This window comes from Myxine glutinosa, chromosome 1 (assembly GCF_964187855.1).
Source record: "Myxine glutinosa chromosome 1, kmMyxGlut1.1, whole genome shotgun sequence".
NCBI classification, from domain to species: domain Eukaryota; kingdom Metazoa; phylum Chordata; class Myxini; order Myxiniformes; family Myxinidae; genus Myxine; species Myxine glutinosa.
In genome coordinates this window covers 296,161,389-296,180,506 of record NC_136261.1, presented here as the reverse complement: position 1 = coordinate 296,180,506, position 19,118 = coordinate 296,161,389, and the positions used below count along the sequence as shown (strand labels likewise).

Sequence of the window (19,118 nt, the reverse complement as noted above, 5' to 3'; positions counted from 1 at the left end):
CCTCCCTCCCTCCCCTTCTCCAACCCCACCCCTTCCCCTTCCCTCCAGACTCCCACCCCACCGTTTCCCCTCCCTCCTCTCACCTCATCCCACCCCAACCTCCATCCAGACTAATTTCCCCTCCCTCCTCCAACCCCACCCATTCCCTGCTCTCATCCCACCTCTTTCACTGCCTCCTCCCACACCACCTTCCCTCCGGACTCCCACCCTACCCTTTCCACTTCCTCCGGACCCCAATCCAACCCCTTCCCCTCCTTCCTCTCACCTCCTCCCACCCCACCCCTTCCCCTCCCTCTAGACTCTCACCCCACCCCTTCCCTGCCCTCCGGACTTTCACCTCTTCCCCTCCCTCATCCCATCTCACCACCTTTAACTTCACAAGTTATGAATTGTGAGAAAATGACTGTTTAAAAGGTTAAAAAGAAAATGACAAACAAAATGCCTTTCACTTTCATATGGAAGATAACATCGCTCCCAGCTCCTAATGTGGGTGGTTCATGTGCAGCCATCCAGCTGCTGGTTGCATCATTTCTGTGTGCACGTCTGCCGCTGATGTAATGCCTCTCTATAACCAGTTATCTGGTACTCATTTTGCCGACCTCAAAAGGATGACAGGCTGAGTCAGTGAGTCAACCCCACCTGGCGTTAATTCAACGGGATAATCGAACTCAGGACCTTAGGATCCCAAGCCCGCCGCCCTAACCATTAGGCCAACACCAGGTATCAGCTCCTAATGAAATGAAATAACATCTTAAAGGAAAACAGATCGCACAAAAAGGTGAAAATGAACAAACATCAAATAATAACACTTAAAGTTGAGCAACAAATTCATATATCACTCCAAGCTCCAAATAAAATGAAATAACATCCTAAATTAAAGCAGATCACAGAAAAAGGTGAAAAAGAACAAACATTGAAGAATAGCATTCAAAGTTGAGGAACAAAGTCAATACAAATATTTATTTGGGGAAAAGGACAAATAAAGCAAATGGAAAGGTAAGAGAAAGGTGAAACCGGGGTGTGTTCCATTACGAAGCAGATTGTAGAACGATCGTCAAGCGGCTTAAGCACTCAATCAAGCACTCCGAAGAAATGGTTGATAAGAAACGACTGGCTTGGCAGCGATTAGCGATTCATAGTTATTAAGATGAGGCATTCAATGATTCGTGCATTATCGTACAGAAACCATTATGACCTGTTCCAAGGCAAGGCATTTTTGCAGGCTGAAACAAAATGGCAGAGGTGAATGCGAGCTGACCAAGGATAAAGCCTGTTTTGGTTTTAATTTAATACGCCCATTAATTCTCTTCAAAAGGGTTTTTTTAATTTACCAAAGCATCAAGTTTTCATTCGTGCACTCCCTTGGAGTTGCCTTAGTATGCTTGCAAAGTTTGGGGGCGCTAGGTTTCATGGTTTTGGAGTTATGGAGGAGACTAACGTGCACACGCACGCACGCAAGCACACTGCAATCATCTCACATCCACTTTGGGGTGAGACTAATAACAGCACGAGTGATAATAGCATAATATTAATGTTATTAGAAAACAATATTAATACTCATAATATCCCCTCTCCCCACGGTGTTTTTCTTCCTTGGACAAATACCGTGTTAATGTGTATAAATAGCTGAAAAGTGGAATTTCCAGGGGCACCCCTACCACAAGTAAACAAGAATGATGACACTGTCGTCACAACCTGTGACAAAATCCCGTAACAGGCCGATTAGGAAACATACATTTAATGTGGTATTAAAATATTAACTTGATGCCTCTCATCCATGTCACCCTCCCCACGGTTATATCAGAATGAGCTGATTTATCACACGGTCACGGGATTGTTTCAACCCAATATGGGGTCATTCAAAATTGCATAACACTATTTTTTATGGATGCACATACCCGTGCATGCTTACGGGCTTGATTAAACCTTACTAATAATTTTTATTCAACATTTTATTTGAGATTTTTTGGGGCTCATCATGAGTAACACTCGACTCAAACAAAGCCAATGGAAATCTGACATAATAAAGCTGGGCAGTATATTAATCAGCAGAGGCCTACAGGCCTGATGTCTTAGGCCCACCACAAAATCGAGATGGCGGCCATATTATTTTATCTGGGTGCCATGGTGGGTGGAGTCAAGCGACAAATGTGGGTGGGATCCGGCAGCTGTCCGACCAATGGGTGCACATTTCAAAAATCGACCCCCATAAAGATCCACAACAACAACAACAACAACAACGACGACGACGACAACCACCATGCTGCGCTCTTGTAGATCTGCGACGATATTATATACCACAAACATGTATATTACTGCTTTAAACAGTCGCTACTGCTGTTTAGCACGAAACAAATAAATTTGTAGGAATCTCGACATCCTATTCTTATCACGTCCACCATAAACAAATGGACCTGAGCCTAGATCTACTGTAATCTATATACTCCAGAGAGGATAATACATGGCCCTTCCTGCCACTCCCAAGTTGAGTGGGTGTACTCGTAATATGAAACATAATTTACCCTAATTGATAATGGCTAGAATCCATGCAGCTAGATCAAAGCACAGAAGAATAAAACAATGAGGGAAGTTCTTATAAAAGTTACACTTTTACACAGTTGTAGGAAACCCCGATGTTAGTGGAGTGTTGTTTCCAAGACTAATGGATACTCATGATTTCTTACTTGCATGCAAAGGTCCTCCATGACATGGGTGTGAAACTCAGAGATCCTGCCATTATCAGAATGTTCATTATTGTCCACAATGTCACATCTAGGTTTAAACTGATACTTAAGTGTACACAGCAGTATAAGGTGGGAGCAATATGCACCCCCCCCCCCACCCCCCACGCAAAGTCTGAGTTTGTTTAATCAAAAGGTCTGATAAATCAGAATGTAAACCAGTAATTAATTAAGTTGTTTAACCCTCAAGGTCCTGATTGCATGATTAGTATTTTGAATATCTACACCAAAGGCCTCAAGGTGATGTAATGGTATATCAGGCAATTTCAAATAAAAAATTGTTCAGTATACTGACTGGTGTTGGCTTAGTGGTTAGGGTGCCGGCTTGGGATCCTAGGATCCTGGGTTCGAATCCCGATCGATCGCTGAATTAACGCAGGGGGGTTGACTCAGCCTGTCATACCTTCCGAGGTCGGCAAATTGAGTACCAGCTTGCTGGGATGAATGATCCTGGTGTGTACCCCGGTTTAGAATAGGTACACCGTACCCTTGCGCATCGTATGAGGCGACTAAGGGTTGGCGTCAGGAAGGGCATCCGGCCATAAAAACATTGCCTTAAAACAGAGAACCATGATTGTCATGGGGCACGCAAGGCTAACCCCTGCTCTAGCGGGGAAAATGGCCTTAAAGTTAAAACGATCATTCATTCATTCATTCATACTGACTGAAGGAAGGAACAAGGAGAATCTATATATACAGGAGGAGTTTGTTTGTGAGTGGATCCTTGCCCAACATTTTCCGACATTTTCCGACAGGGACAGCGTGTCCCAGCTTACTTTATCTGTTGACAGGGAATCATAAAACTGTGCTCCAAGTTGCAATTAATTGTGGGATATTTAAACCACTCTCATCAAAATCTCTGACCATTTTGCTCAGGTACTTACAATATCAGCTGCTATCTTAGTTCCAGGATACATCAGCACAATTCACAGTAATGCTACATCACAGTTGTCCAACAGGTTTGTGGCATAACCTTCGAATGAGAATTGGAAGATTGCACTTTACATAGGATCCCATACATTGTCCAAAATGGCTTAGCACTGAGTCAGGCTGTTACTTGAGTGCAATATCAGTTATTTTTTAAGGAATATCCCAAAATTTCGCCCCGATCGAGCAGTTGACAGTTTCAAAAATAATTATATACGGTAATGCATCAGGCTGACAGGATGGCCGAGAGATACGCACATTTGCTGCAAAGCTGTCTAACTTGGATTATGAATCCCGGCCCAGCTATAAACTGCCATCCTGGTGTTTCACAGGCAAGGTGATTCATAAATGTGGGTGCCGTCGCTTAGATGGACATTAAAGTGGAGTCCCGTCTGCTGGCATTAGTCGTTGGATATATTAAGGATCCCATGTTGTCCTTCGCGAAGAATAGTTGACCTCTCGACAAACCCTGAACAGATTCCAAATTGCTACCCAAACTACTGCTGGGAGAGGGATGGCAAACCACCCATTGAAACCATTGCCAATAAACTTCTTTCGCAGCACCGATGCTCTGTAACAGAATATGGTACATCAAAATCAGAATTGGAATAATAAATCATAAAGAATGTTTTTACAGTTGCTATTATATTTATTGAATTCCATATGAAGCCATTTCCTGGTTTCTACAAATGTTTGTTTTAATACAGTAACTATAGCTCCATCCATTCAATAACATTAGTCTGAGCAGCTGCCATATCAAGTGATGAATGTCGTATTGATATGGACATCCATCCATACATACATACATACATACATACATACATACATACATACATACATACATACTGTATACAGTCATGTGAAAAAGTAAGTACACCCCATGTAAAGTTTTGACTTTTTCAACTTATTTCAACATACAGCTATTTGATCTTCATTTCAACAATATTGACAGATAAAGGTGATATAATATAACAAATATCATGAAACATTTACATTTTGTGGTCCATTGTATAATTTAAATAAACATAAATGCAAATTTCGCATGTGGAAAAAGTAAGTACTTTTACACAACAGGACAAAAGTGCCAGCGAAAAGATCACTACAAATACATACACACACACACATGCATACAGACACACATGTATCCATACATACATACACATACATACATACATACACACATGTATCCATATATACACACACATATACATACATACATACATACATACATACACAAACACACATATATCCATATATACATACATACATACATACATACATACATAAATACATACATAAATACATACATACAGGCATGGTGGCTTCCACTGTACTGATCTCACTGATGGTAGACGATATTGCAATTGGTTTGTGTGTCAGTCAATATGTGAGTGTGTCTGCACACAGATCTACTTTGATAGAGATCATTAATTCTCAGATCTAAAGTAATCTATATACCCTGAGGACACTGCAGTGAAAATGTGAGTGAATTCGCGAGTCCACACTGGTTCTCAGCGCTACTCTATTGTTAAATATGCTGTATCGTTTCGCATCCATCTGTACTTTAGCATGACTTCCTTAGAATATTGCTGTCTGAGAAAGACATGTAGAGGATAAAAAACCACCTTTAGAGGCCATTTTTCCCCGCAAAGCAGGGGTTGGCCTTTTTCGGGAACCGTGGTTGTTGTTGTTTTTTGGTCCCCTTTTTAAAGCAATGTTTTACAGCCGGATGCCCTTCCTGACGCCAACCCTTTTTTCTGCCTTTAACGACAAACAGGGAATTACCTACCAGTGAACTGGTGCTCAATTTGCCGACCTCGGAAGGATGACAGGCTGAGTCAACCCCCCTGGCGTTAATTCAGCGATCGACCGGGATTCGAACCCAGGATCCTAAGATCCTAAGCTGAGCACCCTAGCCGCTAGCCCAACACCAGGGTTTGGGTGGGTGGGGCAAAATCATGGTTTTGGACATGTAGAGGATACAAAATCGAAAATAATTTCATTTATCACAGAATCGAATATGAATTCATTTTGATCAGTATAACTTGAGGTTTCCTCCCATTAGTGGAACTGCCTTCCTGAAGCTGTTCAATCCCACTCTTCCCTCCAGGGCTTCAAACAGGCAGTGTACTACCATCTCATGTCATCCTTCATCCCTATCTCTAATTTATTTTACCCCCATTAACCCCACATAATCCAACCCTCTTATTAACAGGTTGCTGTGTTTCCTCCCCTACTCTGTCAGTGCACTTTTCCTGTTCATTCTTTCCCTTGCAGTGGTGTCCAATTGCTATGACTGCGATTTTACATCCCCCCCCCCCCCCTCCTCCTCCCCCAATCTCCTTGCTCTTCCATGAGCCTTGATTTTGTAAACAAAAAATTGCAATCCTAGATAAAATACAACATTATCAGCTAAAACCATTCCTTCAATCAACTCTTTTTGTACACACAGTCGAGGCTAGTGGAAGAGCTAGTACTAGTACACTGAACGGAACAGGACACAACAGGACAAAAACAGCAGTTGAGAGAGGGGAAACACCAACAGCAGAGTTGAAGGCCAAGACAGAGGCAGACTTGGAAAAACAATGGGTGTGGGGAGGACTGAGGGGCAGGATAGGATGCCTAGGGTGGACAACATGGATACAGAAGGAAACTCTCAGGAGAGAACAGTGGAAATTTAGAAGAGAGAGGGATTGGGGTGGGATGGAGGAGTTGGAGGAGGGAGAGGATCATTGAAAAGATCATTGTTTTGGATTGGAGACGATCTGAGATGGTGGTGAACAGCCGTCTTGAAGACTGAGGGAAGAAGATTCCAACTTCCTTCCTGGAAGTCCTGGCAGTGTCCATATGTTTATACCTCTCCCACCCCCCCCCCCCCACCCCTTCACATGCCTCCCCCCCAAAGCCCTCTCCCTCCCACAGATCTCTCGATGTCTCCATGTCTCTCGGTCCCTGCTCTCAAATGTTTTGTTTGTGTCCTTCCCCCTCTCTCCCCATCTTGTCTACCGCTCCCGATGTTATTTGTTGTATGTGTCTGTTTGTCTTTCTGTGTGATTAATGTTCGGTCTTTCACGAGCCTCGATCTTGTATGCAAAAAAATAAATAAAATACTCTTCACAGAGCATCGGCGCAACTGAAGGAGATTCCTGAGCAAGGGTTATACTGGGAGATTTGCCATTGTCCTCCCAGCAGTAGTTAGGGCAGGAATTTGCAATTTGTTCAGGGTGCCAGCGATAGATTGCATACTCTTCACGAAGGACACCGTGGGATTTTTAATGACAACAAACTAATGCTGGCAGATGGGACACCCAGTCTAACGTCCATTCAAGGGATGAATCATCCTGCATGTGAAACACCAGGATGACAATTTATAGCTGGGCTGGGATTCACACCCAGGCTATACAGTGTAAAGGTGAGTGTGCATACCTGTCGACCATCCTGTCAGCCCCATATATCAGAAAGGCACGACAGAAAACATGATATAATGTGTATTATCTGAGCCATAGGCGTAGTTTGACTTCTCTATTTGAGGGGGGCAAGGGCTTAATATCAATAACACTGGTCAACTAAAATTTTAAAGTTTTTTGATTCTAGTATATTTTGAGGTGATTCTAACCAACAGGAACCTGTAGATTTCGATTATGATATCCAATTTTCACTATCACATCCAGTTTGTGAGAACCAGTATACCATAGGAATATCAGCCACAGCCGAAATTCGTCTTGTCCTCACTAATCAGGACTTTGTAACGAGTCTATCTGAGCTGGAAAGCGTTGCTTGGGATAGCTTTGTGGCTCTTGCTAACAATTACCTTGGAAATTTTCCAGCACCAAATTATGAAGAGCTTGTGGACAAGATGTTGAGTTACCAGGTGCTCGTTGCTCGAATGTCACTCAAGATACATTTCTTCCATTCTCATCTGGACTTCTTTCCACAAAATCTTGGCGAGGTCAGTGATGAACATGGAGAAAGGTTTCACCAAGAAATTGCCATCATGGAGACTCAATATCAAGGCCAATTCAATCCAAACATGATGGGCGACTACTGTTGGACTTTACAGTGTGAAAGTGATTGCTCCTACAAACGCAAAAGTAAAGTTCAGAAGCACTTTTAATGTGATGTAAATAAAAACTTAAAGTTCATATTATTTTTGGAGATTAACATTTTTTTATGTGATGTAAATAAAAACTGAAAGTTCATATTATTTTTGTGATATTTTATAAAGTTCATATTATTTTTGGAGATGTACATTTTTTTATGTGATGTAAATAAAAACTTTAAGTTCATATTATTTTTTGTGATATTTTATAAAGTTCATATTATTCTTTGTGATATTTTATGAAGTTCATATTATTTTTGGAGATTTACATTTTTTTATGTGATGTAAATAAAAACTTTAAGTTCATATTATTTTTGTGATATTTTATAAAGTTCATATTATTCTTTGTGATATTTTATAAAGTTCATATTATTCTTTGTGATATTTTATAAAGTTCATATTATTTTTTGAGATTTACATTTTTGTATGTGATGTAAATATAAACTTTAAGTTCATATTATTCTTTGTGATATTTTATAAAGCTCATATTATTTTTGGAGATTTACATTTTTTATGTGATGTAAATAAAAACTTTAAGTTCATATTCTTTTTTTGACAATAAATAGACTTAATCAAGAAATTCGCATGCTCTAAATATTTTTCCACACTTATGATGTACTACGTCAAGGTTACGTGATAGCGAAATGTTAAGGTCAGATTCGGATTATTGGGCACCAAATCAGTTAGAAACAGTTGAAAATAAGTCAGAACCAATTTGGCTGTTGACCAGTGTAATGGGTAGCTAGGTCTGACTTTCAAAATTACCGTTTGTTAGTGTAGTTACAGCGTACGTGAAATCACAAATACAGTTTACGTTCATTATTGTTACTCATGTTTAAATACGGGATGCTTTTATCTTAAGGGCGAACATTAACCCCCCCTCCCCTCCCTCCCCCCAAACTCCGCCGGTGATCTGAACAAATGTTCAGAAGTAATCAAATGGACCAACTTGGTATTGGATGCCCACTAGCCCATCTATTTCCTGATGCCCTTTCCAGGTCTCAATAAATATTCAGATATAATACCTAAATGGTGGCCTGGCTTGAGACATTCATGGAACATTTATTATTACAAGGGTCTGGCCTGTTGAGTTTAGAAATATTTGAGAGCAGAGGTGCTAAAGCAGCCATACCTACTGTGTGCAGAAAACTATGAAATTGTCGCTGGAAAACCAACACAACCGGAAAATAAACATTGACCAAAATTAAATAAGAGAAAAAGATGTGAAAAAAATTGGAGCAGGAAAGTTGATATGATAAGTATTGGGTAGAGCAAAGAAGAGAAAACAATGAAGGATGAAACAAAAAAACAAAAAAACAAAACAGGTGATCTGGATAATCCTCTGCCATACCCTGAAGGTATAATTCAAATCGTATGTCTGATGTATCAAAATACCCTTGTTCCTGATTGTATAAATATGTACAATATCCTTTAAAAGCTGCAGCCAAAAAAAAATAAATCAAGAATGGAGAATAAAAGATAGAGCAGCTGCAACCATAATTTAAAAAACCATCCCCATCAGGGAAGGGGTTAAATATTTTAAATTATGAAAAGAGAATCATATGACACCACTATGACTGATCAGCAATTAATAAGGGATAGTTTTTAGACATACAAAACACATTTTAGGTTTGCCTCTAGATCCTCTCACCTCGCACCTCAGCTGGCTGTGCAACCACATTTCTGTTGCCACTTATTGTCCCGTCGTCACAGGGGTTGAGCGGCCAGGCTGGAGGGGCCCAAAGCACAAAGGATGAAAAATCGGCGGCTGGCCTGGTGAAGCGGCCTGAATGCAGCAATCCTAGTGAGGGACCTTTTGAGAGAGCGGAACAAAGCGTGTGGCGAGAAAGATTCAGCGATTTTCATGTTAAACGTGTACGCCATGAGCCCAGTTGCTCCCCCTTTTCTCTCTATTTTCCCTCTTTCGAGCAATGGCATGTGAGTAGTCACATGATAAAGTATATCTATATTAACCGCCGATACACATTTATACTATTATTATACTCGTAACCCTTTTTCACGTCTTCCATCATGTTGCACATGATAAAAAAAACTACAACCACAGTATTTCTTTTGTAGCTCACGAGGATGTGGGCACTGCTGCAATTGAGAGACACGATTTAGTGGGCATCCAAAGTTACCTAAAGGACGTTTAACGGTCAACCACCAAGTGTGGACTGCTGCCACATGTGGACAAGAACAGGCAGGAAGGCAGATTACCTCCTACCTGAAGGTCACAACTGAGCCAACTGGGTTATTAATCAACAATCTGGTTGAGACATAGTAAGACTCTTGATGTTCTAGAAGCTTAGAATACATATTTTTGACACTGCTATTAATGTATGTATGTATGTATGTATGTATGTGTGTGTGTGTATGTATGTGTGTGTGTATATTTGGACCAGTATATATACATAATTTATATACATACATACATACATACATACACACAGCCTGGTGTTGGCTTAGCGGTTAGGGTGCCGGCTTGGGATCCTAGGATCCTGAGTTTGAATCCCGGTCGATTACTGAATTAACGCCAGGGGGGTTGACTCAGCCTGTCATCCTTCCGAGGTCGGCAAATTGAGTACCAGCTTGCTGGGATGAATGATCCCGGTGTGTACCCTGGCTTAGAATAGGTACACCGTATCCCTGCGCATCGCAAGAGCGTGACCAAGGGTTGGCGTCAGGAAGGGCATCCGGCCATAAAAACATTGCCTCAAACAGGGAACCATGATTGTCATGGGGCCCGCAAGGCTAACCCCCGCTCTAGCGGGGAAAAATGGCCTTAAAACGATCATTCATTCATTCATTCATATCATTCATACATACATACACACACTATGGACTATAGTATATAGTCTGATTTAACAGACTGCATGGGGATCATTAAACTAGACTTATTTTGAGAGTCTGTTAAAAGAAATAGAATGACTTTTGTTTATAAATTTTCGTAGAAGGTACTACTCTCTACCAGGTTAGTACTACTCTCTATTCACCTTCACTCTTTCATTCCTCTTTTCTCCCGCCTCTGGAACAAACTACCTCACTCCCTTCAATCCCACTCCTCCCTCCAGGTCTTTAAAACGGCTGTTCACCACCATCTCTTATCTTCCCCCATCCAAAACCTTGATCTTTTCTACCCCTGCTAATTCACCCCAGATCCACTTTTTAGAAATACCGACTTCTTTCCTGGAAGTCCTTGGTGTCCTTGTGTTTTTTACCTCTCCCCCCCCCCCCCCGCCCCACCCCCACGCCTCCTCCCCCAAAGCCCTCTCCCTCCCACAGATCTCCCAATGTCCCTGCACTCCATCTTGTCTCCCGCTCCCTTTATCATATGTTTCATGTTTCAGTTTGTCTTTTTGTGATCAATGTTAGCTCTTACACGAGCCTCGATCTTGTATATAACAAAAAAATAAAAATAAAAAAGTCTTACATTAAAAATTCTGATAAATCCGAATTTGTAGATTTCCCTCTTTCCAGCTTTATGCCACATGAGTATTCACATGATAAAGTATATCTATAGTAACCATTGATACACTAATAATACAATTATTTATATATATATATATATATATATAAGAAGGATGTCACAAGAAGAATGTTTAATTAATCTTCTTGATAATTACCACACAATGAAATAACATAGGAGCAAAACAGGGGAAACAAAAAGGTTAATTTGCTGTAATTGCAAGGCACCGCGACATTAGCCATGATATGTTGATGGTGTGTCATTATTAAGTCACAGTAATGACGATAGCCAAGCTATTCCGAGACTGAAATGCATGGAATGTAATGGCATGATTAATTACAGTCCACAACATAACAGATTAAGTGCTGACTTCATCACTCCTTTCCTTTGACAACACACACCTCCTCTGAAAGGTAACTTCTCTGCCTGCTGAATTGATGGAGATGATCAAATTCATGAGATGTGCAATGATTGAGTACAATGGAGGGCACTTTGTTGTGGAATTGTTGAGATGTGTTTTCATTCAAGAAAACAGAGGACAAGCCAATAATAATGATACTTGTGTAATTGTTCCGCAAATCCTGTTTCTTTCCACGTGGAGATTCTGCACGACACATGCCTCGGATAGAGAACGCCTGAGATTTTCAGCAACATGCTGTTGGAAGCATCAATCTTCGACCTCCATGAATGCTTTCACTGCAGCTTATGAATATTAGTTATTACTAAAAATTCGATAGGAAGACACCAAGTGCTACATAACTCGAACTAAAGTACAAATAGACCAACCGCAACAAATTACAAAAGTTGTCTGGTGAACCTTTCGCTATTGGTTCATTCGATCCACAACGAACCACCAAATGTAAAATGTAAGCCTCAGCCTTACTTGCGTTATTAAATTAATAACTAGAAGGATACTCGGTAGAGCGCATACCTCCACCAAGCTAAACAGTTTACGTTTTGTATCTACCCATAGGCCGGTTCTGGATTCGGACCTGAACCAAAATCGAATCGGCTTGTTCGTGTCATCTAACCAACTAATCCACCAAGTTGTGTCCGAATCCATCCACAACTTTTTGAAATATCATGCTATATATTGTGTTTGGCCCCATCACTCAATGGTGAAGAATCACTTGAAAAATAAAAAATAAAATTTCGTATCTGGATCTGGATTTGAATCTTCCCCCAAATCCAATAATTTCATTCTCGTAACACACCCAACATGTCCACCAAGTTTCATCCACATGTGTCCAAAACATTTTAAAATATCATGCTATATATTGTTTTTGCCCCCATCACTCAATGGTGAAGAATCACTTGAAAAATAAAAAATAAAATTTCGTATCTGGATCTGGATTTGAATCTTCCCCCAAATCCAATAATTTCATTCTCGTAACACACCCAACATGTCCACCAAGTTTCATCCACATGTGTCCAAAACATTTTAAAATATCATGCTATATATTGTTTTTGGCCCCATCACTCAATGGTGAAGAATCACTTGAAAAATAAAAAATAAAATTTCGTATCTGGATCTGGATTTGAATCTTCCCCCAAATCCAATAATTTCATTCTCGTAACACACCCAACATGTCCACCAAGTTTCATCCACATGTGTCCAAAACTTTTTAAAATATCATGCTATATATTGTTTTTGGCCCCATCACTCAATGGTGAAGAATCACTTGAAAAATAAAAAATAAAATTTCGTATCTGGATCTGGATTTGAATCTTCCCCCAAATCCAATAATTTCATTCTCGTAACACACCCAACATGTCCACCAAGTTTCATCCACATGTGTCCAAAACTTTTTAAAATATCATGCTATATATTGTTTTTGGCCCCATCACTCAATAGTGAAGAATCACTTGAAAAAAAAAAAAAAAATTCGTATCTGGATCTGGATTTGAATCTTCCCCCAAATCCAATAATTTCATTCTCGTAACACACCCAACATGTCCACCAAGTTTCATCCACATGTGTCCAAAACTTTTAAAAATATCATGCTATATATTGTTTTTGGCCCCATCACTCAATGGTGAAGAATCACTTGAAAAATAAAAAATAAAATTTCGTATCTGGATCTGGATTTGAATCTTCCCCCAAATCCAATAATTTCATTCTCGTAACACACCCAATATGTCCACCAAGTTTCATCCACATGTGTCCAAAACTTTTTAAAATATCATGCTATATATTGTTTTTGGCCCCATCACTCAATGGTGAAGAATCACTTGAAAAATAAAAAATAAAATTTCGTATCTGGATCTGGATTTGAATCTTCCCCCAAATCCAATAATTTCATTCTCGTAACACACCCAACATGTCCACCAAGTTTCATCCACATGTGTCCAAAACATTTTAAAATATCATGCTATATATTGTTTTTGGCCCCATCACTCAATGGTGAAGAATCACTTGAAAAATAAAAAATAATATTTCGTATCTGGATCTGGATTTGAATCTTCCCCCAAATCCAATAATTTCATTCTCGTAACACACCCAACATGTCCACCAAGTTTCATCCACATGTGTCCAAAACTTTTTAAAATATCATGCTATATATTGTTTTTGGCCCCATCACTCAATGGTGAAGAATCACTTGAAAAATAAAAAATAAAATTTCGTATCTGGATCTGGATTTGAATCTTCCCCCAAATCAAATAATTTCATTCTCGTAACACACCCAACATGTCCACCAAGTTTCATCCACATGTGTCCAAAACTTTTTAAAATATCATGCTATATATTGTTTTTGGCCCCATCACTCAATGGTGAAGAATCACTTGAAAAATAAAAAATAAAATTTCGTATCTGGATCTGGATTTGAATCTTCCCACAAATCAAATAATTTCATTCTCGTAACACACCTAATATGTCCACCAAGTTTCATCCACATGTGTCCAAAACTTTTTAAAATATCATGCTATATATTGTTTTTGGCCCCATCACTCAATGGTGAAGAATCACTTGAAAAATTCTCAGATCAAGATCAGAATCCAGATCTTCACCAAATTCTAATCAATTCGTCTTTGCCGCACACCCAACCTGTCCACCAAATTTTGTCTGAATCCATCCATAACTGTTTGAGATATCCTGTTCACAAACAGACAGACAGACAGATGGAAATATGGGATGGGATTTTAAAAAATGGGATGAAAAGGAAAAACGGTGTGAAAGAATGGGGGGGGGGGGGGGGGGGTGGGAGAGGACGCGTTTTAAAACATCTACATATAATGTACGCACAGAGGGAGGTTACTGTTGGGTGGGTGGGGGGAAGCAATGGGGAATGGGAGAAGGGGTTGGGAAGGAGGAAGGGGGGCTGTTCATTGAGAAAAGGAAATTTGAAAAGAGAAAGGAAGGGAAGTGGGAATGATAATGACGAAAAGTTTAAATAGGGAGGGGGGGGGGCGAGGGGAAGGGGTATGTGGGAGAAGAAAGAGGAAAGGAGGCTCGGAGAAGGTTGTTGTAAGGAGGTGGGAAAGGAGAATGTCGGGGGAATACGGGCTCGTTGGGTGGGGGTGTTCCCCAATTTTGCATATGTAATATGTATACAGCCTCCATTATAGATGGACATCAAGCTGTCCGATCACAGCAAATAACATCGTTCATCATTGTGAGCTTGCATCTCTAACAATGGTCATAATTATAATCCACTTGCCTCGTTCGACAACACAGACAATAGACCGAAGGAAAGAATAAGATGAACGCAGCTCGAGATCGTCGGGAGAACCCGCACCTGGCCATTAAAAACAGGAATCCCGCCTGGTATTTCGAGGGTAGGCTACCTGCACACAACGGTCTACTCTGTTCAAGTATACCGAACATGAGACCTACCAAGCACACGATGACCGCTGGGAGACATTGTGGAGTCAAGATAAGAGCAACAGGTATTTCTTTTTTACATCGTTATGGACACCCCGGAGACGAGATCGATCGCAGCTCACGTCCACGGGGACATGTGGGACCACCCATCTAGTATCACCATTTTGTTCCAAGGAGCCACCACTTTTTAACCAACAAGCGCTTCACTCTGTACGTCTGGCAATTTGGGTACAGAACGTTCACACACACACACACACACACACACACACACACACACACACACACACACACACACACACACACACACACACACACACACACACACACACACACACACACACACACACACACACACACACACACACACACACACACACACACACACACACATCGCTATGGCGACGGGGGTCAACCATGGAGGACCACGACCCATGGACCCTCGGCGGGAGCTCCTGCACACCTCGGCGAGCCCGATACGTGTGTCCGCGAACGGTGCAAACCTCGGACACGCGATCGAATCGGAAGGACGGGAATCGCGGTCCAGATGTGAAAGGAGACCCGTCGAGGAAGGACACATACACCGCGAGGCGAGACCCGTAGCGCAGCGACGGCGGATCGCGGCACAATGAACATCATCGCATTGGAAAAGACAATAAGGCGGAAAAAATAAAATGGTGAAAAGTCGCAAAGTTTGGAACTTACAGCGCACGGCGTCAAATTATTCCAAAGTCGCACTCTTCCTTTCTTTCTCTTGTCCCTTCCCTCGCCCCCTGTCCCTCCCTCCGAGTCCCTCTCGCTGCGCGTCCTGGCGGCGCATGAGCCGCGCGGCCGCTCACGTTCTGGACATCGCGCGGGGCAGGCACGGCGGGCGCGCGCTCAACACGCAGGGGGCGGGGGACGCGTACGGAGATAGGGAATGTGGCCGTGGGGAGGGGAGGATTGGGGGTGGGGACGAGCGCGGCTGCTGGAGGAGGAGGAGGGGATGTGTCTGCGCGCGCGGAGGGGAGGGGGTAACGCAAGGCTGTTGTAGCGAGGGCGGCGTCACACCCCACGACGTGCTGCTGCCCCTTGTTCTACGTCATTTTTCACTCCATTCTTTTGAGTCACTCGTCGCCCAGTGACGTCATTACACCTGCTCCGTGCACGCGCTGGGCTCCTCCCACTCGTCCTGCCGCTTCACTCGAGCCTGTTTGGTCGCGACCATCACGTACCTCAATCCAGGAGATGGTTTATTAGTTTCCGGTGGAAACGCGAGCACACTTGTAAGGTGTGTTTCCCATGCTTGGTGTAGTTGGTGATCTCCTTCAATCATTTCAACCTCCTCGATGCTTTATGTCTGGAGTACAAATGGTTCACTCCCCTTTCTGTAGTTCTTTCGTTATCTGGACCCCAACTCCCCACACACACACTCAAACCCCCTCCCCGCCCCACTTACCGAGCAAATCCTCTACCTCTCCCCAAGAAGTAAGAACCAATGAACGTGCGGAGGGTTCGCGGGGCCAGGGGTGATGGGGAGGCCAGTGGGCCGGCCTGCTGTGCAGAAAAGAAAGCACATCGAGTCGAGTGCAGTGGATATGGAGAAAAACCTGGAGAAAGGGATTAAACGTCCCCGTGTGGTTCCTCTTGGGCGCTTTATGGTGTCTTCACCTTTACCTCCAAGGATTCGCACAACCAATAACAAAAAAAAAACATTTTCTATCCAAACCGAATTTTTATCTTAATTACATCTCATTGGAAACGCACATACACACAAACAAATATATATATATATATATATATATATATATATATATATATATATATATATATATATATATATATATATATATATATATACTGTATATATATATATTGTTACGGAAACGGGGACGGCGCTCCCCTGACCAAAGGGGGGGGGGGGGGGGGGGTTAATCCCCCTTGTATTTTGCACTGGCCGTCTCCGATCCTGACGCTACCCCCGCTCCCCTGTGGGGTGGGATTGGCCAAGGTGATTGGTCAAGGCATTCCCGTACAACTCCGCCAATCCCTCCACAAGGCAGGTGGGTAACTCCGCTCGAATCCCGGACAAGATGGAGTTTGCCGAGCGGTTTAGCAATCCGAAATCCGAGCCATTAGCAAAGACTAACCCGATTCATAAAGCGTTGGCCGAAATCGCACCACAGGAACTCAATGGGGAAATCTCTAAAGCGATCGGATGAGAAAGAAGAAACCAAAGGGTAAGAAAGAACAGATATTTATTATTATTTACACCAAAACCCAAATAAGAAGAATGAAGTTATTTACAGAAAAAGCAGATACACAGTGCAATCCTTAGCTTAGACAGTCTTACTTATACCCAGACAGGACAACACAAACAGACTCACACGAATAGGGAAATTGCAGGCAGGAATTGGATGGAGGGATGAGAAGGTGGGACCACAGGGCTGGAAGGATGAGGTTCAGGTCCGTGCAGAACGGCAGGGCTTGAGGTGAGCGGCCGCCGACTCCCCACACTGGTTCACACGACGGCGTTGCTTGCGGCAGCGCGTCAAAGCTGCGCACGGCGGGGGCTGTTTGAAGCAGCGTCTCTCTCTCTCTCGTACCTCACTCCACAGAACTTGTCCATCGCACCTCCCTTAAAAACTCTGCCTCATGCGCTCTCTTCCTCATGCGTTCTCAATGCGTGCTCCCTCACTCATCTGCGCTCCCTCACTCATCTGCGCTCCCTCACTCGTCTTTGTAAGCAGTCCCTCATCCACCCTTTTATGGCCCTCCCCAAGATCAAGCCGCGGGCTAAGAGGGCACACCTACCGGGTCGCTCTCAGCGGTGCCGATTGGTGGGCACGGGCTCTTCCTGGCTCCGCCCACGATAACGAGGGGAAAGGCCCTTCTTCTCCGAGCTGACCACGTGCGTAATGGAGGCGAATGCTGCTGGCAATGAAGTTTGGGGCTATTGAAAAGGGGATCTATCTTATTTGATTTGGTGCAACGTAAGATCGACTAGTGGGAACATAACCTTAACTGAAACACAGACTAATGAAATAACTATTGAGAAGGTCCTATGGTGGCCTACGTGGTGTTCATGGACTAACTAAGGTGCACTCATTTCAATTAACAGCCAATTAAAGGGGAATGTACACAGGGGTTATTTATAAGGAATTTTAATACTAAATTTGATAAAGTGAAGGTTCTAAAAACTGCAACATAGCACCCTCATTCCTCACGGGACGTCCCGGCCCGAAAACTTTAACTTAATGTGACACTCAGGTGTAGTTCCCTCTACAATTAACCTGACCTTGAGTGTGACAGTTTTAAAACACCAGTAAATATGTCCCCCTATTACGTTGCACCCTACCTAACAGATTCACACCCACAACTAACCGAATTGCGGAATTAATTCTCAAACTATACATGAATGGTGGGGAGCATTATTTACAAGTGACATTATCTGATTATTTACAAAACGCAACCCAGGACCTGTCATTTTTCTTTTTAGGAGGCAAAAAGAAAATCCTGTGGGAGGGAGGAGACAGCATGCACTGCATCGACGCACCAGCACCAATAAACACCAAAGCACCAAAATGCACAGTCACGCACCATCCAGTGCGACATTGCACAACACAATTTAAAAAACACAACTGGTGGTCTTGATCTTCTTCTCCCTCTGCTGGCCGATGTCGTTCTTGATGTTGTTCTTCCTTCATCTTCTTTGCTTGCGGCCTATTTGGACATAATAAAAAGGCACAAAACGCGTCCATTTTATTTATGGCCCACAGGGGGCCAACTATGGGTGATCCACCCATAGGGCAAAAAGCGGGCCACCTCTCCGTGGTCCGCAAGCAAACTTTCTTGGGCCAACATGGCCGGTCCCAGCAGAGGGGCCATGCCACAAAACGTGTGGTCCATATATGGTGCTCGGCCACCGAACCGTGGTCCATATGGTGGTACATGGCCGCAAAACGTGCGGTCCATAAGTGGTGCATGGATGCAGGCAGCTGGTTGCGGGGATTCGGGCACACAATTGCAGGCTCCCGCACGCTCTCCCTCAGTGCCCAGAGAGCACGGTCCATGGGGGGGAAG

The 19,118-nt window shown here is 42.6% G+C and overlaps 1 protein-coding gene across 5 annotated transcripts in view; it reads right to left on the bottom strand.

Annotated features, from left to right (window-relative positions):
• Positions 1-15,971, bottom strand: part of LOC137412870 (forkhead box protein P1) — a 350,911-nt gene extending 334,940 nt beyond the window's left edge. For 3 of the 5 annotated variants that reach the window (XM_078767688.1, XM_078767684.1, XM_078767682.1), the window contains exon 1: positions 15,762-15,971. The gene's annotated coding sequence lies outside the window, so the exon portion shown is untranslated. Of the gene's footprint in view, positions 1-9,418; positions 9,581-15,761 lie in introns of all 5 variants that reach the window. The other 2 variants (XM_078767672.1, XM_078767671.1) reach the window with 2 other exon arrangements.
• Between the last annotated feature and the right edge of the window lie 3,147 nt (positions 15,972-19,118).